Source organism: Corvus cornix, chromosome Z (genome assembly GCF_000738735.6).
Source record: "Corvus cornix cornix isolate S_Up_H32 chromosome Z, ASM73873v5, whole genome shotgun sequence".
Lineage (NCBI taxonomy): Eukaryota > Metazoa > Chordata > Aves > Passeriformes > Corvidae > Corvus > Corvus cornix.
The window spans coordinates 71063947-71073283 of record NC_046357.1 but is presented as its reverse complement, the minus strand read 5'-3'; the positions used below and the strand labels follow the sequence as shown (position 1 = coordinate 71073283).

Genomic DNA, 9337 nt, shown 5'->3' with positions numbered 1-9337 from the left:
CACCTGTCATTTGCACTTTCCAATACATCAATAGAAACACCATACAATCTGCAAAAGAGGATTGACTCAGCTGCATCTAGGTTTCTTCTAAAACAATTCATGACATGGAAGTGATCGAATAAGACTACATCAAGTATTTCTCACCAACTTTTGAAAAAAGGCAAAGTTACAAGAATTGCTGTTAGTTATTCTGATGGCCCAGGCAATTATAGCTTGTAATCAGAAGTCTACCTGTATTTGCACAATTGTGATTCCTGATTGAACTTTATGTCCATAATAAGCAGCTGCCATGATGGAAGTCTTTAAAGCTCTCCTGCATGAAATTGACTGGAGATGTGTTTTTATCTGAATGAAAACAAATACCATTTTGACACAGACTGAGTAGTTTAGTACAAGTATTTATACTAACACCTGCTATGAATGCACAGAGTATTTTCATATAAAAGCACTGCTGAAATATCCTGACATTTGTGTCATTCATTCACTTTCAGGAATTTGCAACAAATGCCAAAGGTAATTCAAGTAATTGGAATAGTGCTGTACTTCAAATGTTAATTACATTTGGAGAGATGTTACAAGTCTTCATTGCCATGTGATTATTCTCCTAGAATACAGCAGATTTTTTATCGGCCAATGAAGAATTGCATATAATTTTTGACTTATAAACTATCAGAATGTAGGTTGGTAGAAAATTTTACAAAAAAGGAAACCTTGCTATTTTCAAGAGGACTAGAAAAAAACCAAGGGGGCAAATATTGAAATCTACTAGACAAGGATAGGTATCTCACAAGGGAGATACCTTGATTTCATTTCAGTAGAATAGAACAAATACAACAAATAAGAAAAATACAAACCCTGATTTTTTTAAAAAACTATCCTGCATTTTTGACCATGACAGGCATTAAAAGAACTAACTGCATTTTTGCTAATATTTAGTCCAGTGTTTCCACAGGAAAATAGGCAGTTTGTAATCAGGTTTAAGTTTACATTAGAGATAAAAAAGGATTGGAGTATGGTGTTAAATCTATTTGTTTACATATTAGAGGAATCCAGATACATAATATGAACGAGTGCATCTGCCATAAGGTTAGAAATTGGATGAAAAACAACCTAGTTGGCTCTAGCAGTCTTACATTCAATTATTTCAGAATAATGTACCAAGGAAAAAATTTTGTCTTGTGTCTGCTCTGCTGTGGGATCAAAAGAAAGGATTCCATTTCTGGAAACCTGAGTCCACTGACTGTGGGGGATTGGTTACGTGAAAAGGGACATATAGATTCGGGATATACAGATTTTTTGCAGCTTACTGATCTGAGAGGCTGGCTACATGAGAACGGGCACATAGACCCTTGCAGCTAGCTGAGCAAGGTCTCACAGAACACTGCACCACACATCCTGTGTAACAACTGAAGTTACAGAATATTACATGTATCTTGCGCAGTAACTGAACCACCACTGAGTCTTACTGCTGAACTATGGGTTTATTTGCAGAGCCAGCAAGGTTAGGTTTTGGCAGTATAAACAATAGACATCTGTGGTTAGAAGGCCAGGGAAAAAAGCAGAACTGCTGACCACGAAAGGGGGTCTACGGAGGGGTTTAGAATCAGCTTAGTCGATGTGCCGCTACGAATATGCATAGAGCCTATTATTGTTAGTATATAAGGAGTTTTGGTACAATCAATAAATCGGATTCCTGCTGATCACTCATATTGAGCGTCTGGGTTTCCCCTCTATCGCGACAACTGACCAGAGAAATAAGCATATCACGCATGAGGGAATCTCACATAGGTTCATGTCTTGCTTATCTTTCTTCATACAAGCCAGAAGAAATTTAGTTTTGATGGCACGGTGTTGGACTTCATATCCCTGATATATTCCAAATTCACTCAGTGGCTTGCTGTCCTTTTCCATAGGTGATAATTTTTAAGAGAGAATTACCTCTGCAAATACCTAACATATACCTAAAGGACATCTGCCAGATCTCAGCACTTTCTCCTGTTGTTTTCTTAACCTGGTTGAAGGAACTTCCAGAGGGAATCTTTTGGCATGTAAATAGCAGTAAGATATAAGGAAGTAAACTGGAAAAAGAGTAAATACATGACAACAGAGAGAAAGATGTGTTGCTGTTTTAAGATTTAAATGCATTTCTAAGGCTTTCCATAGAGAGGATTAATTAAATCTGTCTGAAAAAAATGGTTGGATACCTTTCTTCAGAGACCACAAGCAATGCATGGACTCCTTTGTTAGATGTCAGAGTGAAAGTGGATGTCTGAACCAGCTGCGGTCTTTTCAAGAAAGAGCAATTTGCACATCATCTCCAAACATTCCATGTTGGTGGGATCCTGTCTCCTTCTTTCTGGAAGAAGGACCAAGTTTGTGATCTCTCCTTTCTGGCATAATACCTAGTGTCTCTTTTGTTCTCTAATGGACAAGTAAATCCTGGGTTAATGAGGAGTAATGAAAATAAGTTAACTAAGTCTTCAAATAATCAAATCATAGAATCAGGAGACCATAGAATGACAGAGTGGTTTGTATTGGACAGGACACTAAATACCATCTAGTTCCAATTCCTTCACCATGGGCAGGGACATATTCCACTAGACCAGGTTGCTCAGAGCCCCATCCAGCCTGGCCTTGAACACTTCCAGGGATGGGGCACCCCCTGCTTCTCTGGGCAACTACTTCCAGTGCCCCATCACCTTTTTACAGTAAAGTTCTTCCTTATGCCCAATCTATACCTATGCTCTTACAGTTTAAAACAATTGTCCTGCCACAGCAGGCCTTCACAAAAAGACCTTTCTTTGTCTCTAATTTAGAGAATATTGTGAAGGGTCATATCCAAGGACTTAGGGTACCTCAGATACACACATCAGTATCTCTTATCTTGTCCACTTACATAGCTCCTCCATTATTAAAGGCCACTGGAGTAGTCCAGTACATTCTACTCTTGGTAAAGCCATGATGTCTGTCTCTAATCACCTCCCTATATTCCATTCACCTCAACAACACTTACAGGAGTATCTGTTCCTTATCTTACTGGGTAATGAAGTGAAGATGACTGGTCAGTATTCCCCACTATTCCTCCTTTTTACCCTTTTTAGAAATGGGAGTATTATTCCCTTTTCTTCAGTCACTGGGTGCTTCACCTCTCTGCCATGACTTTTCAAATACAATGGGGAGCAGCTTAGTAATTATATCTTCCAGGTTCCTCAGGACCCTGGGGTTCAATTTTTCTTCTCATAGACTTGTATATATTCAGATTCCTTAGGTGGTCTCTAACTTGACCTTCTCTTAAGATGGGACTTTGTTCATCCAGTCCTTGTCTTGAGGTTCAGGGACTTGAAAATGTAAGAATAACAGCCTGTGAAAAATAAGAAAAAAGAGTACATCAGCCTTCTCTTTTCAGGATACATATACCTGGACCCACTGCCTGTGCATTTCCTTCTTACACTTTATTTTGACTAGGAGGTCCTCACTCAGCCATGCTTCTATCCTTTCTTTGTTGCCTCATTTCTTACACATAGCATTTTAGTTTCAAGAAAAACATTAGTTTCCATCTCTGTTCTGCTCCTGTATCCCTGAGGGCAATTTTGCAGGGGGTCTCTTCCACTAATTCCATGAAGAACCGAAGCCTTGCTCTTCTAAAATTCAGGGTCTTATTGACTGATAGTTTGAGAAAAAGTGCAGTATTATGGTGAGTTTGGCAGATTGTTAAATTTGTTCTATATCCACAACTGGGTAGCTTTATTTTTAGTCTTAGAGAAACGAAGACTTCAGCAGATTCTGTGGGACATGGTAGAAAATGGGGGCAAAATTTACACTGCTTTTGCAAAGCTCAGTTAGTATTTAAACATTCAGTAATAAACCTAAAATATTACATAAGTATTAAATAGATCAGTTTCATTTCTTTCACTATCTCTCTTACCAGTACCATAACTTCATTCTTTTACATTAATTTTGAATGCGTGATTGATTTTACTGAATGAAGCAATGTGAGAGCTGGCTTCTATCCCACATCCCACCACTACTTGATATGGCACACAGTCTTGCTCACGTTATATATTTGTGCCTGAGTAATCTCCCTCAATGCTCATTTGAGGCTACATCCTTGTCCAAAATATTAAATTTTGTAATATCTTGCACTGTGTCTAATAATTAGCTTTTAAGGAACCCACTATGAGTTATCCCATGACAAATTGAGTTACCTGGTTTTTCAAAAGGTGTGGATGCATGATTCAACCCATTAAAAAATGCTTTAAGCATGGTATAACACTGGCAAGTTTACTGTAGATAAATCCCAGCTAAATGTTGACAGTTTTTCAAGCGCTTATTTTTCAGTGTTTGTTTTCTACACTTTAAAATAAAATCTGCTTATTTATATACAGCTGCCACAGCATGATTTCCTCTGGCTTGAAGAATTATCTGTTCATGTGATTCGGAATGCAGTTACCTTTAAAAACCAATGTTAGCATAGAATAAATGGATTCTAAAAGTTAAACAACTGTTGTTTGTTCAGTAGACTTTGTTAGCAGATTTTGCCTTGTTCTAGGCAAACAATCAGTTATATGTATAGTCAATTAGGCACATGTATGCAAAGGACAATTTGACTTCACTACTCTTCTCTATCTTCTTACATCTCCTATTATGGCTATTCTTCTTTCAAGGTTTTGTAACAAAGAACAACCTGATTTCCCTTCTTTTCATTGTGCCTGTGGTTCATTTTCTAAAATCTGTGAATATTTTGTAGTTTAATCTTGAACGGGAAAAGTGAAAGTACATCTTAAATGCATATAATTTAACATCAGCACAACCCTCCAGAGCAAAAAAGACTACTCATAGACTTTCTTAAAACATTTTCATTTACTGGTATCTCTGTTTCTGTAAAAAAGTTATTTTGCAGTAAGAGAGATTAGCCTTTTGGAGTGATGTATCTCACTAGAGACCATATCTGCAGCTTAGTCATTAGGTCTTTCAGCAAAACATGTCAGAATTTAGTAGTGAGCTGGGATCTACTCTCAGTCACCGCTTAATACAATTAAGTATGAACAATGAATGCAAATCCACTGTTTTCCTACACTAAATTCTTAGGAGACAATCTAAGGATGGAATGTAAGTTCTAATTCTACTCTACTTAAAACTTTTTTGGGAAGTCTTTTGTTATTACCACAGACATCTGACATCTTTTTTCTCAGAACAAACAAGCAAACAAATAAAAGGTAAGTACAGGAAAAATCCCAACCCTTCAGAGAGACCTATCTAGCTATCCCAGAGGCAAAAGGGCAAGAGCAAGATTATTTAAAGACACACAAAAAGCCATAGGAGAAATAGACACAATTTCCCAAGGACAGTTACTTGAGTTGTCACATTTGAATTAATGACAACTGGATTACCTGCATTGAGGCACAAGTGATCACTCATACATAGGTTCAGCCATGTCAGATTTCTCTTACACTTGAAGGATAGTGTGTATCTAGGATAGCAGCGCACAAATAGATGAGATAGACACAACAATAAACATCTTCTGTTCTGAAACAATGAGAAACCACTTTCAGTGGTACACAATATATGCCTTCACTCTAGATAATGTTATGAATAATTTTTCTTCAAAACATTGACATAAATTACTGTCCTACCAGAGGTGGAGATGAACATTCTTCACACATAGGAAAGGCATTACATAAACCGCAGTGGCCCAAAAGCTTACCTCATCTGCAGTCTGCAGAGACAATCTACTGCACAAGAGTTGAAGTTGAAGCTAGTTGAAGCTAGCTTTTTGGTAAAATTAAGCCTCCAATATAAAGATATTTGTTTTGTATAGTTTTGCTTTATACCGCCATTCTACATGTTACAAGTTATACATGTTGGTTAATGTATACCTTAACAACAGCTGCGTTACATGTCTTTATAATATATATCCTTTTCACCGGGACCCTTTTTTAAATTGAAATTTGTCTTGGTGAGTGTTAGGAAAAAACCTGGGAAATAGTGATGAATGGAAGTGCAGCCTGAAGGAAATCATGGGCTGATTTCTATCCTCAAAAGAGCTCTTCAAAGGCTTTCATTCTTTTTGCTGCCAGCATGCTGCTCCATTTGCAAAGTAAAATCTCCCTGCAGCTCTCTAGTGTGTGATGCAGTCTGTAATTTTACATATGCAAGAGAATAAAGAGAAAGTTTGTATCTTGTTTTTCCTAAGAAAAAAAACCAACCAAAAATTTAACCAAAAAACCAAGGTAAAAGGAAAGTAAGTATCTGTAGCAAAAATAGAGTAAATTGTGCTCAAAGCAAAGAGCTCAGAGCCTGGAATGAATTTACCTATCTAAAATACTTCATCAAGATATATGATACTGACCTTCATGATTTAATATTTATTATTGTTGCTTGCCAGTAACAATATTATTGTGTTAGGGAAGTATAAATAAGAAGACTGTATGACTCAAAAAGTTTTTGCACAAATTGAAACAGTATTTTCTCACAGATCTATAAATGGCAGGCAGTGATGGTCCAGCATGGTTCAGGCACGGATAATGAAAAATTTCAAGATAAATTTGCCACAATGCAAGAGTTTAGGACACTAATTTAAGTTTATTCCTGTATAGAAGGAAGCCCAAGTACTTAATCATGAGATTACAACCACAAACCAAACATATCTTTTTATTTAACTTTCATGTCAAAGGTCTAAAATCAATTGCTTTAGAGTGTACCTAATCTCAAAACTCTTCAAGTCCTTGCTAAATTTGGACCTAATGCAAATGAAAAGATTTGAAGCTAAAGACACCCCCACAGTTTTATTTCCCACGAAAAACTATAATAAAAGTAGATATCCAGTCAAGCAAGATGAGAAATAATTTCTCAACTCAGTGAAGTCAGTCTTACGGGAGTCCAGTATTTTACAGGATGTGGGGTTTACTTTGTTTATTTCTCAGTACTTCAAACTAAGAGGTAACAGCATAAGTCACAGAATAAAGTCTAAAAGTTATTTTGTTTTTCTGTGTTAGAAACTTTCAAATTCAAAGGACAGGATACTCTAAGTCAAGTCTCAGATTTCAGAAGGAGGCAAAAATTAAACATCACATTTTAATGTACTCATTTTTATTGCCTTTGTGAAGCAATATGAAAACAGGACTCAAAGTAATAATGCAGTATGAGTAAATCAAGGAAAATTCAGTAGAATTATATAGACAGTCATTAAACATTAAGGTAGACTGCCTTAAGTTAACCATAAAGAAAACCAGGACATTTGACAGGTTCTACTCAAATTAATGACTTTGATACAAAGGTAGTCATAAAAAGCTGAGATTTTAATATCTTTTCTCTAATTTTGAAAAAAAGGCTTTTAAAATTCAGAAAGGAAACTTTAAAGACTATCCTCATAGTAGGCCCCAAGTTCAGTCTCTTTGCCAGTTTCTTTTCAAAGAGTTGATAACGTATCTTTTCAATGCTTTTCTCTTTTTTTCCCCCCCCCAAATACTTTGATTCCTTTCATTACAACCTGTAAGCCAGAAATTCTGCACTTAGAAAATGGGCTGAATTTGTAGGCCCTTGCATTGTCATAAAATAAGACCTTCTAATTCAGGAAACATTCACATCCTAAAGACTATATTGAGGTCCTCCAAATCCTTGCCCATGCTTTCTTTTGAAAAGATTGCTTTGAGAACATATTAATCTACACCAATTAAAGAATTTGCATAAGAGCAGCTAGCATGGGAAACTTCTAGAATAGGACTTAGCCCCCTGTGACAAACTGCAAAGTTGCACCCTTTGGTAATGTCACGTAGAGCTTAAAGTGGGGGCAAGCCTTTGGGTTGGCCCTGCCTCGGCAACAGGTGTTGATCAGTTTGTTATTTCACAAAACCACCGTGTGCTTTGCTCAGGGCAAATCCTGGAATCCTTAGACCAGGCCTTTGCACTTTGAGTGTTCATTTTCATGATTGAGATCAATAAGGAAGGGAAGTCTGGCAGAAACTTTGATGATGGTTTGTTATGACAAAGAGCTCTACAAAAAAAAGCTGGTGTGACTCTGCAAATCAGTTGGAGCCAATAAGTCACCATTTCTGTTCAAAGAGCTTAATATTTCTTGTCATCAAAGAATGAAAGCGCCTTTGGGACACATTAATCACTAATTTCTTGCTATGTCCTATAGCCCCATCATGGCAAATTTTCACATTCTGAAGAAGAAGGACCAGGCAACTAAGACCAAGCCAGAACTCCACTGATGTGCTTTAATTTATTAGTGTTAATAAGCTTTCAAAAATTAATTCGTGATGCATTTTCCATTTTATAAGAAAAATGCTTCATCTTGATAACACATCTACCCTTTTTAGAAATACTGAAACACCCATCAAAGACCCACTTACCCAGACTTGTTGTCATAAAGAAGTCAGTGGCTCTACTCAAAAAAAAGTATTATTTTAATCTGAAGGTGGCAGAATTATATTTTACCATATGAATTTTTTATATTTCTAAGGAGCAATAAGACAGTCCTGTTTGATAAACGAATACTTCATCACAAAGTCCCTGAAAAACAATACAGATTTGGGTCCTAATTTTTCCATTTTACCTATGCAGATAAATCTCTTGAAGGTCTCCTGCACAAACCTGTTCAGCAAGAGATGCTGATCAGGGTTCCCATGCGGTGGGTATATGTGGTTGACATAACAGCTCATTGTAACATATGCCCAAGCTTCAAGTCCCTGTTTTATGTTATGAATTCCACTGAAAATATCGTCTCATTCAAGTACGCTGGAGCTCTAGACAAGTTTACAACCACAATCACGTTCGCCTTAGATTCTTCGTTACCAGGATCTGCCTTGTGCCATCCCCAGCACCCATCCCTCGGAGGATACCATACCGTGGCTCCCTTCTATCCTGAGCTGGTGTTACACCCTACACCCGGAAAAGGGCCTGCAGAGCTTTCCCCTCAATTCGCTGACCACCGCTTGCGACCCCGCAACCACAGCCTTTCCCCTCCCAGCACGAAGGGGCTTCACCCCCCGGGACTGATTGCACAGGGACCCGCCCATTCCTGCCCGAGGCCAGTCAGAGGGGCACGGGGCGCTTTGTTCCCTCCCGCTGGGCTCTCACGGCTCGGACCCCTCCAAGCAGACCCCGAGCCCGCTCTCTGCGGACCCCAGCCCCTTCTCTGCGGACTCCAGACCCTCCCCTGTGGACCCCAGGCCCTTCACTGCGGACACCGAACCCTTCCCTGAGGACTCCAAGTCTTCCCCTGCGGACCCCAGCCCCTTCCCTGTGGCCGCCGCTCAGCTGGGCCCGGCTCCCGGCCTGGCCCGGCCGGGCGCGGAGCACAGCAAGCTCGGACAGCGCCTCCCGGCGGCGCGGC

The 9337-nt window shown here is 38.6% G+C and overlaps 1 long non-coding RNA gene across 1 annotated transcript; it reads right to left on the bottom strand.

Annotated features, from left to right (window-relative positions):
- Window positions 1-2001: 2001 nt before the first annotated feature.
- Window positions 2002-9322, bottom strand: LOC109145500. Its single transcript, XR_002046890.2, has 2 exons — window positions 5391-9322; window positions 2002-3361 (listed from the first exon to the last, which is right to left on the bottom strand). It is a non-coding gene; the product is annotated as an uncharacterized LOC109145500 (long non-coding RNA).
- Between the last annotated feature and the right edge of the window lie 15 nt (window positions 9323-9337).